The sequence below is a fragment of the Apteryx mantelli genome, chromosome 7 (assembly GCF_036417845.1).
Source record: "Apteryx mantelli isolate bAptMan1 chromosome 7, bAptMan1.hap1, whole genome shotgun sequence".
In the NCBI taxonomy this organism is placed as follows: domain Eukaryota; kingdom Metazoa; phylum Chordata; class Aves; order Apterygiformes; family Apterygidae; genus Apteryx; species Apteryx mantelli.
Genome location: NC_089984.1, coordinates 34,865,278 through 34,883,862, shown reverse-complemented (window position 1 = coordinate 34,883,862; position 18,585 = coordinate 34,865,278).

The window sequence follows — 18,585 nt, the reverse complement described above, 5'->3', positions numbered from 1 at the left end:
AAGGGCAGCAGTGAGCATGGGGCTGGAAAGGGAAGGTTTTAGGCTCTGTTAGAAGACCTCCCTCCTTCTTCATTTTCTTGTAATGGCCTCAAATTACCTTTTTAATCAGGCAAGAAAGGCTCAATCCTGCTCCCATTCATGGCCGTGGAAAGCCTCCCACAGTACCCCAAATCCTTTTCTCACGATGATTAATACCGTAGGTCCACATCCAGAAAGGCACTGAGAAAGGAAGAACTGACTGCACCAGGAGGCTGGACACCTTTATCAGAATTAGGCACTTAAATACCTCTGTGGCTCTGGGTGCAGAGTGCCAGCAGCATGGGTAGATTTTTAAGAGCGGACAGGTCAGGCAATTCGGCCTCTGGATGGCACGAAGGAGAAAGCAGGTTACACAGCTGCAACAACAAAACTAACATGTCAATTCAAAACATTCTGTAAATATCCTTGGGGGTGAAATAACTCTAAATATTGTTTTGGTTTATTCCAGAGATTCTACTTTTCGGTGGATGTCTTAGATTAAAGAAAAACGGGATGGCTGGTGCCTGGCCACAGAATTTAGGTCGCGCCTCTGCTTTGGACTATGTGATGTCCCTTGTGAGCCCTGACGCATGCGTGCATTGGGTCGAATGGCAAGAGATGTGAGCTGTGAACCTGGCTCTCCCTCTCCTGCCACGGTTCTGGCAGTGGGATAGTTCCCAGCTTGGGGTAAAGAAAATCCCGTGTCCCAAGAAAAATCTGTGGCAAAAGATTTTATTGGAAGGTGAGAATAGTCTCTGTATCCCAGGTCCGTCCTGACAAGCCCAACGCGTAAGATCATATTCATGTTTAAATTTGACCTGTCTATTTTTTGCTGAGGGCTTCCTTTTGGACAACTCAGTGACACCAGTTTCATAACTGTAAATCTTTAGAAAGCCAAAGGATTTTTTTTTTTTTTCCACACTAAGGAGTGTTCCGGTAAAAGCAGACAGCTCCCAGCCTGCATCACTTGTTCACTAGGGCTTGGAGAGCCACATTGCCCTGAATGCAGTGCCTCTGCTTTACGTAGTGGCCTAGGTGCTGTGGAGAGGATCAGTCTCCCTGGCCCTGTGGCCCACACCTCCGTATTAAAGGATGAGTATCAAATGGGAGATGTTAGAGATGATCAGGTTTTTAAAATCTTTGCCATGCTATAGTTCCTAGAAGCACCTGCTATAGGTGATTTTTATAGAAACACATGATAAACAGGTGTCCCAAACAGTTTATGATGTTGTTTCAGACAACCTGTGACAAAGTATTTTTATGGACTATGTTTCAACTACCCTTCTCCCGGAAATCAGATGAATGAAAAAAATCTCATAAGTCAGCATGTGGGCTATTTATTAATTACTTACATGGAAATACAATATTTCAATCTATTGTAGATACTTTGGCAAATGCTAACCAATCCCAAAGAAAGTCAATCAATGAAAACATACTTAGAAATGTAGGCAGGTGACTGAAAATCAAAGGACATATGCAGGTCCATTCCTGAAAAGTAGCCTAAGAATTATATCCACTTCTGATTTTGAGGGGGTTTGAATCAGACTTTCTCATGTCCTGCTCTTAGCCTCCCACTAAGCCTGGACAAACCATTTTCTTAAAGGTTAAGGCAAGTCTGCATAACCTCATCTGTGCAGCGTGTCTGCTCCCTGACCTCAGCTTTCATCATTTTCCAAAGTGTTACTAGAGCAATAGTAATAATAATAAACCCCCCAAAATGCAAAAGATATTGCTGAACACATTTCTTAAGCCAAAGACTTCTGTCTCACTACAATATGCTGAAGTAAAAACACATCCAGGAGTCGTCCCTGGAGTCTCAAATCATTCTCTCATCACACTGGGTTCAAAGACGATGCGAGTTGTGTAGCATAGCTGAAAGTATCTGCATAAAGCAATTCCTTCATGATGTTGTTTTGTTTCTGGCTTGCTTTTACCTGGTCTATCTGAAGACATTGTTTGAGGCTAAGGAAAAAAATATGAATAATGTTTGGGCCTAGACATCAAAAAATCAGGCTTATTTCCATAGTCGTTAGTAGCCAGTATCCCATGTGAATCTCTTCATTTCTAAAGCTGTACTGAAATGCTGGGTGTATTAGGAAGGATTTCTTTTTCTTTTTCTTTTATTTTTATAAGAATTTGTTCTTGATTTTTGAAGATTCTGAAAGCTTTTTGATGTCACAAAACCAATCATAACAGGGAAAACACAAATTTAAATGTGAGATAAAAGGGGTTTGCATACATGCATAACAAGAAATCCATTGAACAAAACAAATTACTTATCACCTCCACAATGGCTCTCTGCCTCCAAGGGATGGGCTGGTTCACAATGAGGAGCTGACAGTGATAAAGTCATGGAATACTGTGATCAGAAAAGCTGCAATAAGAAAAAAAGTGTATATGGAAAATAAACTACAAAGAGGGGAAGGTGGAAAAAATGGCTCGCCATTCCCGTGGGAATGAGAGTGACTTTCACTATTCCCCCAAAAGTTTCACTTCAAACATTATGAGGCCAAAAAGGTCTTTTTCTGTGTGCCAGTTCTGGAAGCTGACAGAGGAAGGCAGAGGAAGGAGAATGGCTGAATTTTTCATTCAAATAACTTTGTTCCCATTTGGATGTGCCTTGTTTGGAATTCACATTGATGGCAATGAGGTGTGAATTTTTCTGATGTGGAGGGCAAAAGTGATCTCTTGGACCTGAGTTTGTTTTCAAGAAGTTTGTTTTGGTTTGATTTTGTTTTCCTTTTACATCTCTCCCTTTCTTTTACCATTTTAAAGCCATGAATGATGAGCATTATGGATTGGGGAAAGGCCAAGAAAGAGTTGTAGTCATAAATTTCCATCAGAGTTCCATGTTTCAGAAAGGAATTTCAGGATGCTTTGGGAACCAGTTCAGACTAGCTAGCAAGAAATACTCCTCCCTCTTGTCCCCCACTCCCAGTCCGCAGACAGGGGAAGATCACATTGGACATGATCTTTTCTTATTTGTCTATTTATTTATTCTGTTTTACAGGGCGAAGCACAGATTTTTGAGGGCTGAAAGTCTGAGGATGCCTAAGATAAAGCATGCTGTAACTACTGTGGATCAAGAATATAAAAGATACTTTATGTGGTCAGCTGGTCTTATTGAAAAAAGTGGAGACTCTCCTGAGTACACAATCCCTTTGTTAAAGTTGACAACAGTGGCAAACCTCAAGCAAAGCATATGCTGTCCAACTGATTAACGTGATTTGGCTTTGGCTTGAAGTGTGGGGCTCTTTGGAGATACCCCACCGCTTCTTCCTGTTGTATTTGTTGGCCAAAAGAAAAGATATGACCTCTCCTAACAGCCTGACTCCTCAGACTGTGGCTTTACAGCACAGACTGCAGAAGCTGCCGTTCTTCACCTTCCTCCTTCCCCTGTTATTGCTGCATACTGACGCCTCAGCTGTTCCAATATGGGATGAATTGCTTCTGGACACCAACCAGATTAAGAAAATCCTTAAAAATAAAGGGGAGGGAAGTCTGGTTCCCAATTTGCAGTGCAGCACTACAAAGGGTGAATAAGCACATGTGAGGGAGGAGGTGTAATTACAACATTACGGGGCTCACCCTGTGTGGCGACAAGTGTACCACCACACCAATATTTTATGTGTATAGAGCTGTTCCCATTATGGCCAATGGCAATAAGCTATATCAGTATAAGGCAGCCAAACAGCAAGTCAACCAATTCTATTCCAAAACTGCACTGTTGTAATTTTATTAGTACAAATCCTTACTTACATCTGCAGATCTTACCTACGAGCTGCGGCCAGTGCTGTTGTAGCTGAAGCCCATTTCTGTCTCCCAGTGACCCCCAGTCCAGCTGGCCTGGGTCTTTTCAGCCTCAGGATGTGTTGGGTTGCACAAGGATTCTCCATGCCCTATTTCTACTGAGGTTCAAAACCAGGGGGAACAAAAGTCACAAAGCACACTGAAGTCATTTCCATTCCAAAGGAGGTGGAATATGGTCAGAGCTCCTGGAAATATTTCACATTTTTTCATTTTTGCTTGCTTGTTTTGGTTTCCTCTGTCTTCTTCCTCACTTCTTGATAGAAGTATCATTGCCTGTATTTACTTGGTCACTGAAAAAGTAGAATATAGAAGAAGAAGAGAAAGAAAAGAGAAGATGATCAAACAGAAAAATAAATGAAAGGATGACTTGATTTTTTAGCAACAAACAAAAAACTGAAACACTTTCCTGAAAAGTTTTTGACTTCAAAAAAAAAAGGTGAAATTTTTGTCACAATATTTTAAAATGTGGAAATACCTTTTCTTTCTCATCATGTAATCTTTTTCTTTCCCTCTTCAGGAGCCTCTTTTCATGGGCAGGCAATTTTCCAGCCTGCTTTCAAGCCATTGGTCATGCCAAGCTCCTTCTTTGCTGTCCCATCTCAGCAAATCCTTTGGTCACATTTCTGAGGTCAGCAACATTCAGCCTTCAAGCCTGTCAAATTTCAGCTACCAGGGAAAACTGGCTATTGACAAAGGGTTTGCTAAGGAATCCTGGGCTGTCAGTGGATGCTTTTCCATGACCTTCAGTGGTGTTTTTGGATCAGACCTGACCTAATTCAGTGGGCCACTCATCAATTCTTTCTCCAGCATGCTTGCCTCATTGTGTTCACTTATTTATGTTATAGTTGTCATCCTCGGTTCTTGATATCAAAAAAATTGTTCTGAAGTGTGTGAGGAGAAAATCATCAATTTGAACTAAACTTCAGTTCAGAGGTTCCTACTGTATTTCTGGAACACTAATTTTAATGCCAATCAGCAGAGAAAAATACAATTCTGGTACGTGGAGACAGAATGGGTTACAGTTTTGGAAGAAGCCTGAAGGAGATTTAGGACACCTTCTCCTACTTCAGGCAAGCACCTCTATGAAGAGCTGTTGCTTTTACCAGTAGTACTATGTCTTGAGGATCTGAAGAGCATTTTCATCACTGAGAGGAGCTGCAGAGAGTTATACAATAATCACCTGAAAATTTGACAAAGTCAGGATCTTAATACTGCAATTCATTTCCTTTGATATGTTATCTGTCGTCTCCCCCTTCTCACACAACCTCTTTATACTGTGCAGGAGATGGCACATCATCTACTCCCTTGACTATTGAGAGAGAAAATTATTTCTCTCCCTTCTCTCTCTCTCCCCTTCTCAGTCTCTCGCTTTCTTTCTCTCTCTATTATTTGCTTTTTTTCTTCCCTTGATTTCTGGGCCTAAAGTTGTGCATTGTTTTTTCCATCTCTCACGGACTATTTTATGGCTCTTTCAAAGAAGGAAGAATCCTGTTTAATTCAGTTTGACACAAAATGCTGGAGCAGTGAGAGAGAGTCTGTGATGAGGACTTTGGCCAAGTGGCCCATGACCAAGTCAGGGTGTCCCAGACAGCTCCTTTAGGTATGGCTAGACTGTATTTTAAGAGTGTATTAAAACTCTGCTCATTTCACTTTCAAACATTCTGGACAGGCTTTAGGGGAGCTCTGAAATACAGTGGAGGAGAAGGTTTGCATCCCTGCTGCCCTACCTGCAGTGAGAACAAGTCTGGCTATGGATGTGTCCGCTCGGTTGAATTTGCCACCACAGGTGCCCTGGGGAGCACAGTGCACAAGATCTACACTGCACAAAAGATCCAGGAGCTGAGTAACAATAATTTATACAAACAGGCTTTTCATTACCATGGACTTCTTTGTCACTAGCTCTCATTGGCTAGAAGAGGTTAAAGAAAGCTCAGTTACAATTCAATTAATATTCAAATATCTCCTGAGACTTAACTGCATAAAGACTGCCTATGGTTTCAAGTGTGATTCACGTGGCATATATGGCCCTTAATTTTAAATTGACTTAAAACCTTGGTAGAAACTCTGAAGGCTACAAGGGCTAGATTTATTTATCTCCCTTATAATCTCTGTGAAATCCTAGGAGTGGAGTCACCCAAATGAGAAGTCACAGTGTTTGGGTTCTTGTTTAACCAAGGCTCATTGATTTTTAAGCGCATAAATTCAGAAAGTCTAAAGACCCAGCCAAAGACAATACAGCAAGCAGTACAGTTCAGAGATTCCCCCAGGGAGGAGATGTGGTTGTAAACACTTGAAAATGTTTAAATCCAGTGAATGCTCTAGTTATATTTGGTAGGTCTGACAGGACAAGCAGTCCTAACAATCTGAAACACTCTGGACAGAATGGAAGGAAACGCTTGCCAAAGATAACAAAAGACTTGCAGCCCTTTTCTCATCTCCTGTGCCAGGACTTTCAGTTATCACAGTCTCACTACTCCTAGAGATGTCCTTACCTTCTAGCGGCTCTATTCCAAGCGGCATAGCAGCTGTCTTTCGCGTTACAAGTTCAGCTGGTAGGTGGCCTCACACAGTTGTGAGGGGGTCTTTGACTGAAAAACTCCTAAACAGCAAAGGGGTGGTCACCTAGGTATCCAAGGCCCAAGTTAAAGCCAGTAAATGTTGATATAAAGAGCTTCTCAGGGCTTTGGATTCAGCTCCCAAACTGGATTTGGTTGCTCAGTCACATTCCTCTGGTAGTGATAGCATCCAGGTAAAGATTTCCAGAGGAAAGGGGCATGGGGCAGATAAGCAGTCAGCTGAGACTCTGTATGGTAGGGAAGCCTCTGCTGATGCAAACCCACAGCAGCAAAAGGTATTGTACTTATATGGACTTCTAAAAATGCCTCTATTCAAGAAGCATCAGAATTCTTCTATAAAAAAAGGTGTGGAACAAACAGCAGATAATGTCCGAAGATGTGCTGAATGTAAGGGGACTGTGATTCAAAAACAGGACTCTCAGGTTTGTGAACTGAAGTGAGTTGCAAGGAGACCAAAGAGGTTAGCGCTAGATAGATGGATAAGAAGAATAAGAGCTTTTGCAAAAATACCAGGGGAGATGAAGTACTAGAGAGAAGTTGAATCCTTCAGTAAATTGAGAGACTGAACTCTTTTGAAATCTGCCTTTAAATAAATATATAAACACTAAGTTTGAACAACTGGAAAACACTGGAGAAAAATAAACCTGTGAAAATAAAGATAATGACAAAAAATGGGAAGGGGAATATAAAGAAAATATGAATATAAACAAATCAGCTTTCCAGATTACATGCATCCTAGAACGCTTAGGGAATTGAATAACAATTTTACTGTACCACCAACAATTATTTTTTGACAAATCATGGGAGATTCCCAAGGCCTGCAGCAAAGCAAATATTGTACATATTTTTCAGAGAAGAACTGAAGCGTGATCCTGATAATTACCATCTCATACGTCAGTTTTCTCTCCCTGGTAGTATAATAGAACAAATAATTTCCTCAGAGCTATAGGGCTGATGTGCTCATTACCCCCAGATGATCCAGGATAGTCCAACACAAAGCTGACTCACAGCTACAATCCCAACTCAACGACAGAAGAATTACTGGCATGGCTCTGATGCATCCAATGGCACATCTTGATTATGCAATGCAACACTGTGTAGAAAATACACAAGGTAATTCTGAACAAACTCATTTCCAAATTATAAATGAGAGTAGTGCTCTGCCTAAGCTAATTAGTCCTGATACTAATTAGCAGATCCAAAACTCAATGAAGTTGTGGAAAGTATGTGCTAATATCTGTAAAGCGCCCATGAGGAAATACTCCCAACATGGGGACACACTGAAGAGACAATCCACACATTTTGCTCAGCTCCCACATTCCTAGAAGTGCATTGGGAAGGAATTCAGAGAAAAAGAGAAGATTTACAGATGGCTTAAAAAAAAAAAGGTTAATGTAACTAAAAAGTGGAGAGACAATGAACAAACAGCCACTGCCACAGTCAGACTAATGCTCATAGCTGTTTGTCCAGCTTCTGGGATAGGGCTAAGGCAAAATTCCTTTCCTTATTTTCTTGTTCCCACCCAAAGCCTGCTGGTTTTGACTTTGTGCAGGGTATATATGTTCCATTCATAATCACCATTTGTAGACATTTGGGGGGGCCAGGAGGGACCATTAGATGATCAGTTCTGGCCTATTGCATAACACATGTCATGGAATTTTATCCAAAAAGGTAATGAACTATTCACCTCGTTTGTGATAGTGGATGAGGTTTGAACCTGTGACTGATTCTGTAGCTTTTGGGGATCACAGATGATTTCTGACATTTATTAATTCAGATTCTGCAAAGCATCATCATGTGGAAAATCCTGTACTATAAACAATTACCTTTCCAAAAAAACCACTACTTGGAGAAGGAGAACCTGGGTGGGGAGGTGGTGGTGGGAAACGACAACAAACCATAACATAAATGGAAAGAATTGGAGATTATCAGCTTTTTCCAAATTTCATATCAAGCTCTTTATTCTTGCTCTCTTCCTAGTTAACTTTTGTCAAAATAACTAGACACAAGCATCAGGGAAACTAAACGATAGTTTAGTCTCCAAAAGAGAAAAAAAAAACTTACAGAAATGTGTTTCTACAGTAGACTTTATATATCCATTCAGCATGGTCTAATGTAAGTCAGGCTTTAACAAATATTTTTTTCTCAACTTGGTTCCAGGATAAAATTGTAGAAGTTACTGAAAGGTGAAAAAAAATCCTCAATCTATTCAACTTAAAAAAAAAAAATAAAAAGACATTTAAGGGGGGTCTAACTGAAGTATACAAAAATCTTAGCTGAATGGATAATATCAATGCATGTTACTACTTTTGATACTGCATAGATGACAGGATCGAGGGCATAAATGGAAGTTCAAAAAACAAATTCAGAAGAGACATAAGGAAGTGCTTTGTCACTCAAAGAATAATAAATGTTTGGAATGGCCTACTGGGCAAGGTTGTTGAGGCAAAGACAGTGGGTTCGTTCAAGAAGCAATTAGATGCTATCCTGGGGGAAACGCTGTATTACAAGAGACAAGCATCAATGTGTTGAATGGCCTTTTCTCATTCCTAACATTTTCTATGTTCTTTTCTGCAGCTTGTACTCTTAAGGGTCTGCAGCCTCAGTGTATGATATCAAAACTGAAATCAGTCCCAGCAGTGTTCTCCACTAAACTGGGCCAAGAAACATAATAAAGATTTGGCCTTGCTATAAAAATGTGTCGCGCTGTACTGCTACCCTGCTTGTTCCATGCTGGCTTGTGGGCTGCTAATAAAGGAATCAGCATTGGGCAAACCACCCAGGGCTCAAAGATTTGCCTCACACCTTGTGTCGAGCCTAGAGTGCACTTTTAAGAAACTGGGGCACCCTGCCCTTCAGGTAGGAGCACTTTAGAGATGGGTGAGGACAATTGCAGCTCACACAGGGCTCTTTGGATCTTTCACAACAAACAGTGTCATTCAAACGTGTCTTTATTATTAGGTGTTTTGGTTTGTTTTTTTTTTTTTGAGAATATCTCCATCCCTTTCACCTTACCCATCCATTCTAATTCTGTGTCGTCTCCCTCCAAGCACAGCGCTGATCCATTCTTCCCTCTTCCACCCTTTGTGTACATCAAAAGGAAAGTGAAGTTTGTACTTGTTCTTTGGTGCGTGTGGTGGCACACACAGAAGGACCAAGTTTTTAAAAGGTTAAATAACATATCATGTGTCACGCCAAGATGGGCGCATCAGTCACACAGCAATCAGCTGAAGAGGGGCTATTACACCCCGCCATCTCCCAGCAAAACTGCAGCCACCCTTGCTAGCTGAGGCCTTTCCAGCTGCCACAGCGCAGGACACCACACACCTGTGTCTGCCCACAGGCAGCCAAGAGCGACCTGCAGAGCCGTTCACTGCAAATACCCCTTTCTGGAAATTTAAAGTTCACTTCAGAGGAGTACAGAGCTCATGACACCCTGCTGAGCAATTTGAAGTCCAGTCAGAAGAGGGCACTGGTTCAAGATACATCTCAGATTAGTCATTTTATCGCATTCATCTGATTGACAGGTTACGGAGAAAGTTTCAATAGCTCTCTGTAAGAGGCTGTGTTAAGGCACAGCCATAAAATAAAGAGGGTATATCTCCTCCTCTAAACTTACTACGCACCCATAAACAGGAGGTAACAGAGAGGCACAACTAGACAGTGAGAAAGTCCCTAGTAACTTTGGGGGCATTCATTTCACTGTGTACAGGGACATTCATTTCACTGTGCAGCTCTTATCGAATATTCCATAGGTAGCTCAGCATGGGGAATTTTAGGGAAATATTTAAGGAATGCTGTACTTTTAGCTTTACAATTTTGTATGGGAAAGCTCTACCAAAAGTAAGGGTCCACATGAGATAAAGTATTCAGGTGCTGTGGGGGAAGAGGAAAAATGTACTGATGCACAAGAACTGCTCTGCCAGCAATACCAGCGAAGGAAGTAGTTTAAAGATCGGAGGAGAGGGATGGCAGCCTTTCCCTCTCCAGTCAGGATGAAGAAGGAAAAATGAATCTTATGGTGCTATCCCCAGCTCAGGAGCCAAGCCAGGCTCTAATTCAGGGTCACACAAATGGCAGTTAAATTAATATGAATTGCTGAAAGACTCACACAATCTATCTTCTCATCCTCTAACTCTTCTTCAAGGTTTTTTTAATTTCATTATTATTAGTTTTTACTGGTGAGGGAATCTCGTTATTTTGGTTCTAATCTTCATTACAGTGGCTTTGTGCTCCAGCACTCAAGGGGAGCTCAAGGCGGGGACATTCAGAATAACTTTGCAAGCGCTGCCGAAGCCATTTGATGTCTACACCACTAGCAAAGTTATTTGCTAACAAACTTTGAGACTTTTTGCCCTTCCAAAGGAACCATTTCACATGTGGTTTTTGGCTTCCTCTGCAGTGGCCTGGCAATATTATTTTATCCCAGCAAAGAGCGTATTATTGTTTAATATCACTGCTATATTCCAGTATTTTTCCCAGGATGATAAACGTTGGCACAGAAAAGAGGCAACTTTTTCAAACAATAAGTAATAAATTGTGGAAGGCTGAGGTAAATATTTTTCCATGTCCCCAAACAACTCTGAGTACATTCTTGAGGAGTGTATTGACAGTAAAATGTTTGAGAATAAGAAAATATGTTGGATCGGGTTGTGGTTGTTGTCCAACCCGCAAAATATCAAGAAAATTCCTAGCTCTTTCTACCATCTGTTTCACTGTGACCTTCTAGGTGCAGCTGTAAGTAGAGCATTTAAAATGTCTACTATAGCAAAGGGTGATAATTATGAAATGTAATTAAATAATAGTTTGTAATTTTGGGTAGCATTTTCCATCTGAAGATCTCAAAGCACTCGGCCACCACGAATGAGTTAATGATGAGAAGATAAATAGCACTGTTCCTAGGTTTAGAAAGGAAAACTGAAACACAAAGTTTGTCAGATGTGTTCAAATGTAGGAGGAGATATCTTGGAAATGAATTATTCAAAGAAAGAAAGACCTGCATTCACTATGCCAGTGTGATTCTCAGTGCTGTGGGCATCCATTCCAACACGATGGCACATGACCTAACCAAACATGATCAAGAGAAGCCACCCACAGACTGCTGAGTACTGAATCTGTGTAATGAGTTGTTGTGAACAATCCAAAGATCAACAAATATCAGAAATGAACGACTAAAAATTTCACCTCAACATTACATATAAAAACTACTCCCTGCAGGAGGGCAATCTGCAAAGAGTAAAGGATGACCAAAACCAATATATTGTTAACAATTAAATATTGTCCTTATTCTAATCCAGTGTAACTTCTACTTGGTTTGTTCAGATAGATATTTTCCCTCTAAGGAAAACTCAATTTATCAAAAATGTATTGATATTGTTTAATTTTTCTAAACAAATCAGAAGATGCCTGTTCTAAACCTTGCAGCTTTGCAGTGAGAATACCCAAGCTAAAAATGCCTGTCCTGCCTGGTGTCTGGTGTGGGCTGGGAACTACACTTGGGCTCAGGATGTTCCCACTGCTTGGCCCCAGGCACCTGTACTGCCCTTGCAGACCACCCGTATGCCCCAGAAATGCATCCTGCCTGCAGGTCCCACCTGACCTGGCAGTGACAGGCCCATGACAGAACATTTTCCAGAAATAACTTAATGACCCTGAAAGCAAGAGCTTTGTCATTTGTCATGCTTGATGTCACCACTGCAAAAGCCAAGGTTGTACTCTGTGCCCAGCCTGGCTCTGTGGCAGGGAGGCACCCCTGAAGGCCACTCGCCACCCCATGGGCACCCCAGGCTCCTCTTACTGGAGATATTGGGGTGAGCACCATAGTGCTCACCAAGTGGACATTCCTGCTGCTAGCAGGTAAAGACAGGTATCTGTTTTAGTCTCAAGCTTGCCTTGGGGTCGTTTTAAACAGCAGTGCAGGTAATGCCACTGCATCCATGCTTGTGAGCATTGCCTCCAACACATATAAATGTCCATTATATATATCCTTTTGGCCCTCATCCTTATAGGTTCTGCCATCAGCCTGGCACACTCACCCATAAGGAGCATGTGCGTAACCCACCAGGAGCTTTACTACAGCCCGAGGGACAAAGACTAGTAAATGTAAGTAAAGCTCTAACTACGTGGCCTCAGCTGTATGAACGTGTGCACATCTGTACGTATAGCAAAGGTTACTTGCTTATAGTTTCTACACCAATTTCAGAGAATTTGTACAGTGTTAAAATGCTAAATTTGTCTAGCAAGCATCCTTCTGGGACAATGTTTATCTGTTTAAAGGGAAACTACTAATCCTCCAGCACTATAAGGGGAAGACATACTCAGTATACGTACTCTGTACTTGAGACATAAATAATAAATGCAATTTAAACTGAAATATGAGCAGACTTTCCATTAAGTAACAGATCACTGTTGGATGGTCATGGTTTTTTATATCTGGCAGAGGGCTGTATCTCAGATATGTAGACATCATGTAGAGATGGGATATTTTGTAAGAACATTAATAATGATGTTCCTACATTGCTCATGCTGTGGAAATGCTTCCTATTCATCTCATTATCTTCTGGTCCCACAATGGCATCATGATGAGTGCAGAGAGATGAGTAAGAAGCCTTCTATGTCTTTGTGTGGTGGGTATAAAATGGTTGCAAACCAGATGAATGCTTAAATACATTCTCTCTTTGACATTTTGCGCTACCCTTCTGGAAAGACCCCATATATTTAATATCAAAAGGGCAGAGACCACTCACCATGGGAGAAAAAGAGAATGACTGCTTTGTCCTGCTATCTCTATCCCAGGAAGCAGATCACAGAGGACCAAGATGGCTTCCCTTATAGCTTGAAAGGGGCTGATGAGAACCACAGAAGCACCTAGATAGAAGTCCGCTTCATTCACTCTTATCAGTCCCACAGATCTGCTCTAAATCTCTCTTCCCTGTCTCTTCCTCTGGGGTTATAAAAGAGGGCACAGCAGAGTGTGCCAGAGATAGGTTGTTTTGAGTTATTGTTGTATATGTTTCAGTGGTCACTGCTGTCTTCAAAACCCTCATTTCAATATAAATCACATCTGTTTTCACATTTTCTTCTGAGTCAGTTCCACATCCCAAAGACTGTTCCCATGAGTAGCTGTTGAATTTGGGCCCTCAGCTCTTCTCTAATGACCCTTCACAACATTGGTAAAGGCTTCAGCACTTACTGAAAGCATCAAAGGGCCTGTTCTCATCTTTCATGGAATCTAATAAGAATGGTGGGGCTGTATATTCACAGAGCTGGCACTGCTTCTCTGCAGTCCTTGGGCAAGTCCTTTAAAATCTGCATGGGTCTCCTTGTGGTAGAATGGGAATAAAGACACTGGCCTGCTAACCATGAAGGTTACAACACTGAATCATTTAAAAAACTTGTTGAAACCCAAACAGGCAAAACACCTTGCAGGTAAGCAAGAGGTACAAACATTCATGGAGAGGAGAGTAATGTGCCTAGAGATAACTTAGCTGCCTCCCCAAGCTGTAGCTTCAAAATACAAATGATGCCAAGACTGCAAGTATGACTAACACTAGCTTCACTACTCTAATCTACAACAGTGAACAACTTCTTGTACAGACCAATCTCTGGAATAACCCCCCCCAACATGCTAGTAACAGAACTAAAAATATTTAATTTGAAATACAGGATAGTAAGAAGCATCTCAAATAAAAGCAGATTGTGATAGACTGGCAGGGTGCCATGCTCATCTCCACTTTATACAGTGCTTCCTTCTTATCTTGGACCGTTAGATGACATCCTTCTGATGGAATCAATTGGTCGCATTCTTGCCCCATGCTATTTCTGGTTTAATTATATTGCAGCTTGGCCAGCAGTAGATGATGTTCTTCCTGCTGCCTCTCTTTTACTTTTAATGTTCTCTATTAGTCTAGGGGATTTTGTAAATTCAGTTCCATTTTCCTCTTATAAGTTCTTGACCAATATTTTATGACATTTTCTGCAGAAAGAACCGTTTAGAGCCCAATCCAATGTGGACTGATGTTAATCAGAATCCATTGCCTTCAACAGCTGTTAGACCTGTAAATCAGGTTTTCACACCTGCCACACATACCAGCAGCTGTAGAACAGAAATGGGTATTTGAAAATGAAGTCGCACATGTGAGGAAGAAAAGACAAGACTGATTTGAAGAAATGAAACTGAGTTTCTGTTTTCTCAGGAAACTACAGCCTGACCTCAGGTTACTGAAATATTTCCTTTGACTTCATATCTTTTCCTTTGCAGATAGTATCAGATGTTAAATCAATCCAGTTAAGTACATTCCCTTGTAATTACCAAATTACAAAAGTGCAAAAGTTACTAAAGACACAAAGTGCATTTTAGAATTAACCAATGATCTTCTTGATTAACTTTTACGCTTTCCATGATAGTATTTTAAACAGTTAAAAAAAACCCTAAAAAGCAAATGATGACGAACCTTTCTGGATAAGAAGGGGGTAGGAAAAGGAAAGTCCAGTTTACCAGTAAGCTCTCTCTACTGGTAAAGAGAAAGAGTAAAGGGGTAATGAGTTGAGAAGGTGTGAAAGCCATTGCCCTGGATGGCTTCATATCCATGTAAGAGTAATAGGACATAATGTCAGGTTAAAGCAAACCCAAACCCAGGCCAAAACCCCAAATTTCATGTTTTTCTGATCTTGCTAATCTGTCAGAGTTCACACTCTTTGTCAAGTTGTGATGCCTGGCATTTTTCCTGTACTGTGACATATTGTCTCATTTACACGCCCACTCTCTGCCTTCTTATATGGACTGTCAGACCTTGCTAAGTTTGTGTCAGCAAGCCAAGTATTAGCAGAGCAAGAGAACATTCTCCTAGATCAAGAGAATATTCCTGTCGTAAGAGGCAGGTGCTGCAGCCACACTTGAGAGCAACCATGGACACGTATTGCACCCTACAGTGGTATTCATAAAATTCTTAATAGTTGAGGTACAACTGTTGAGGCAATAGTAAGGCACAGCCTTGTAACATTTTTTCCTTTGCCTTCAGAAAGCACTTTTCTGAAGTGCCCAGAAACATCCTGTCTTAGGGGCTATTCCCAGTTAAGATAAACCAAGTGAAAATGTGTGACTACTGTCAGAAGAAGAACAATGTTAATACTTACCAAAGCTCCCCTTCTTTTATGAACACCACACCAAAACACATAACCTTTGTGCTTGATTTCTCCAACATATTTTCTTATGCTGGAGATGGTCCCATCTGCAAACCTCTGAATACAAGCACAGAACATGATTAAGAATCAAAGCCTACAGCACCAGAACATATGTTTGGCTTCTCACTTATATCTTTATAGACATCCAGCCAAAAGCCTTAGTGCAAACATCTTTGAATATTTGTATGTTTTGTAGAATAGGCCAAACTTTTCATATTTAGTACCATTAACCTTTTGCTGACTAAACCTTTGGTGCAAATCTAGTCATCTCTGTTGATTCTGCAGGGAGAGCAGCTCCGTTCAATCCGAATACAAGGCTAGCGGTGCCTTTGGTCCCGTCCCCAGAATTCCCAATTGCTTCTTTATTCAAAAGAACCTTACTTTGTGCTATTGAATCCCTGAGGTGGGATCCCATAATGCCCATGCACTTAGACAAAACTGGGGATACAGCACTTTGTGGTATGTACCACTATGTTTTCTTTAGTGCAACAGGACCAGGTACAATTGTTTTCATCAGAAACAAGTGGCCTGCAGTTAATAATAGAGCAGAACACAGCTTTCTCAAAATAAGCTGTTTACTCTTAGCAGTAAGAAAATAACATATGAGAAAATTATCTTAAAAAGGAGAAAAGGCCTTTATCATGACTAAAGATCCATATACTTATTTCTCAAACCTAGAATGAACCCATCCTGGGGGAGAAGTTGAACTTTTCTGCAACAGCCACAGCTGAAGCTCTGACATCATTCAGATACCTCAGACAACCCGGACATTGCCTTTTTCCTTCTTACCTCCTTGAGGGACTCTCCAAATTCAGTCAAAGGTTTCTGCTTCCCCAGTCCCCCAGCTTCCTTAGACACCTCTCAGAAATCTGGTGACATCCCAAACAGGACAAGACAAAGTGTCAAACAAGTGACTCTGGCAATACATCAAGCTGTTGTCCAGTTTTAGGTATTCACCGTCTTTTCTTCCTTGAGGTTGTTTCTGACAATCTCCTTAACTGAATTAAGGACTTTAACATTTATGGAGATGTTCTTACACCATTCATATAAGACCAGGAACTACCCAAACTATTACAAAGCATCTGCCATCCATCCTGGCTACCACATCATGGACATGATAGAGGGGGTATCTTAGCCTACTTTCCTTGCACACCCAAACTCCCAATGAAAATAAAATGATTTAAGGCAGAAAAGATGTCACAAAGAAAAACTCATTTAAAAGTTACCACAGAAAATTTCAGCATGGAACAGCTTAATCATCTTCATTAATCAGACCACAACTAAAACCAGCTGTCTTCCAAAGTGAGAACAGACGGAAAATTAGGACAACATACATCTGTGAAAAAAGTTAGACTTTTTTTTTTTTCCAGGAGAACTCAACTAAAAGCTCCCTCCATTCAGGCACCTGGGTTTCGTTTCATAATAGCTTCAGTCTATTGTTCCTTATTATCAGAGCTGACTATGTTCAAGCTAAGGCAGATCTTGTTCCTAAATTTATGTCTCTGTGTGTGACCGCTACAATATGTGTTTTGTATGCTTTTTCCTGAAAGCCTAATATAGTGATACCTGTGACATGGCTTGGACTCCCCCTTTCATGTATATTGCCAACTCGAACTGCAACCTGCTGGTAGATTTTTCTTAAACTCTGAAATGAGGGTCTAACCTTCTCTTCTTTTTCTTTTTCTTCTCTGTTACCTATAATCTTGATTTGACTCACACAAAAGTGACACAGTGGGAAATCCACTCAAGAAGACTTTGACAACTAACAATGGAAACCTACCTACACGAAAGTTGACTGGTGGCGTTTATAGTGAAAAAATGTATTCAAGTTTAAAGATGTCATCTGTGTTAACCGATCCGTGTTGGTTTTGTGTATTTTTGTCAAAAGAAATGTGCTGTGGAGTCACCTCTGTTAGGGTAAAGAAAACTAGCCAGAACAACATCCCCACTAAAAAAAGACAGGTTTTATGAGAAAAAAAGATACATATATATTTAAGTTTGGATGAATATGATTTTTAGTTTTAACCAAATCCAAATGACTTACATGAAACAGTGAAATCTGAGCATATTTAAATGAAACTAACATATCGAATTATATGTAATCATGTATCTTTTGCCTTCTCTAACATGAGAAATATTGCTGGTTTATGTCATACCAAAGGTGTGCTAAGTGTATTTCATAGATTAAATTAAAATAAGTTCAGTGACGATTTTTCAGTAGTATCTACTGATGTTTTTGGCTTCAATTTTACAGTTGAAGTTGAGACATTTATATAGACTTCTTTTCCCCTGGAATGAAAGGAATTCAGTGCTGGCTTCAAACTGGGCTTCTTCCTCAAATTGGACACCCAAAATCATGAGTTGCTGTTGGAAATCTTTGACATTGCACCCCAGAAAATAGAAGAGAAGAGATGCAAGTCAGTATGAAATTCAAAGATGCTAATATGCAAATAAAATGTCTTGACAGAACCTATTAACATATCAAAGTTATTAACATTCTATAACTGGTCCTCTTATCCTCATCCAAATTACTGAGCCTATAGTAAGAGATGCAACTGAAATTTGTAAATTTTTATAAAAATAAGCAAATAAACTGGGAGTAGGTATAACATATGCTGGGAGGGAGAACACAGAGTAATGTCTGAAAGAGACAGAGGACCACAGAAACTTATATCTATCCTGCTTTTTAAAGGCCAAATCTCATTGCTTGTCTCAGCAGAGTTTAAGCAGTTTATATCACCAATATTTTCTCTGCTAATAGACACTGTTGTTGAGAAAAATATCAAGTATTCTGCAAGTGTGAAACTCAACCTTGTAAATGGTCCTTTGGGTCAGGTTAAGAACACGTGGGGTGGAGCTGGTTCTACTACAACCTCCCAGGGAAATGTAGGACAACCAGTAAACTTGGTGGTTCTCTTGAAAGAAATCTGGGGTGCTGAGATAGGCCGGTGGCAAATACAGCATAAAATGTGAAAGGAACAGAAAGGAGCTGAAGGAA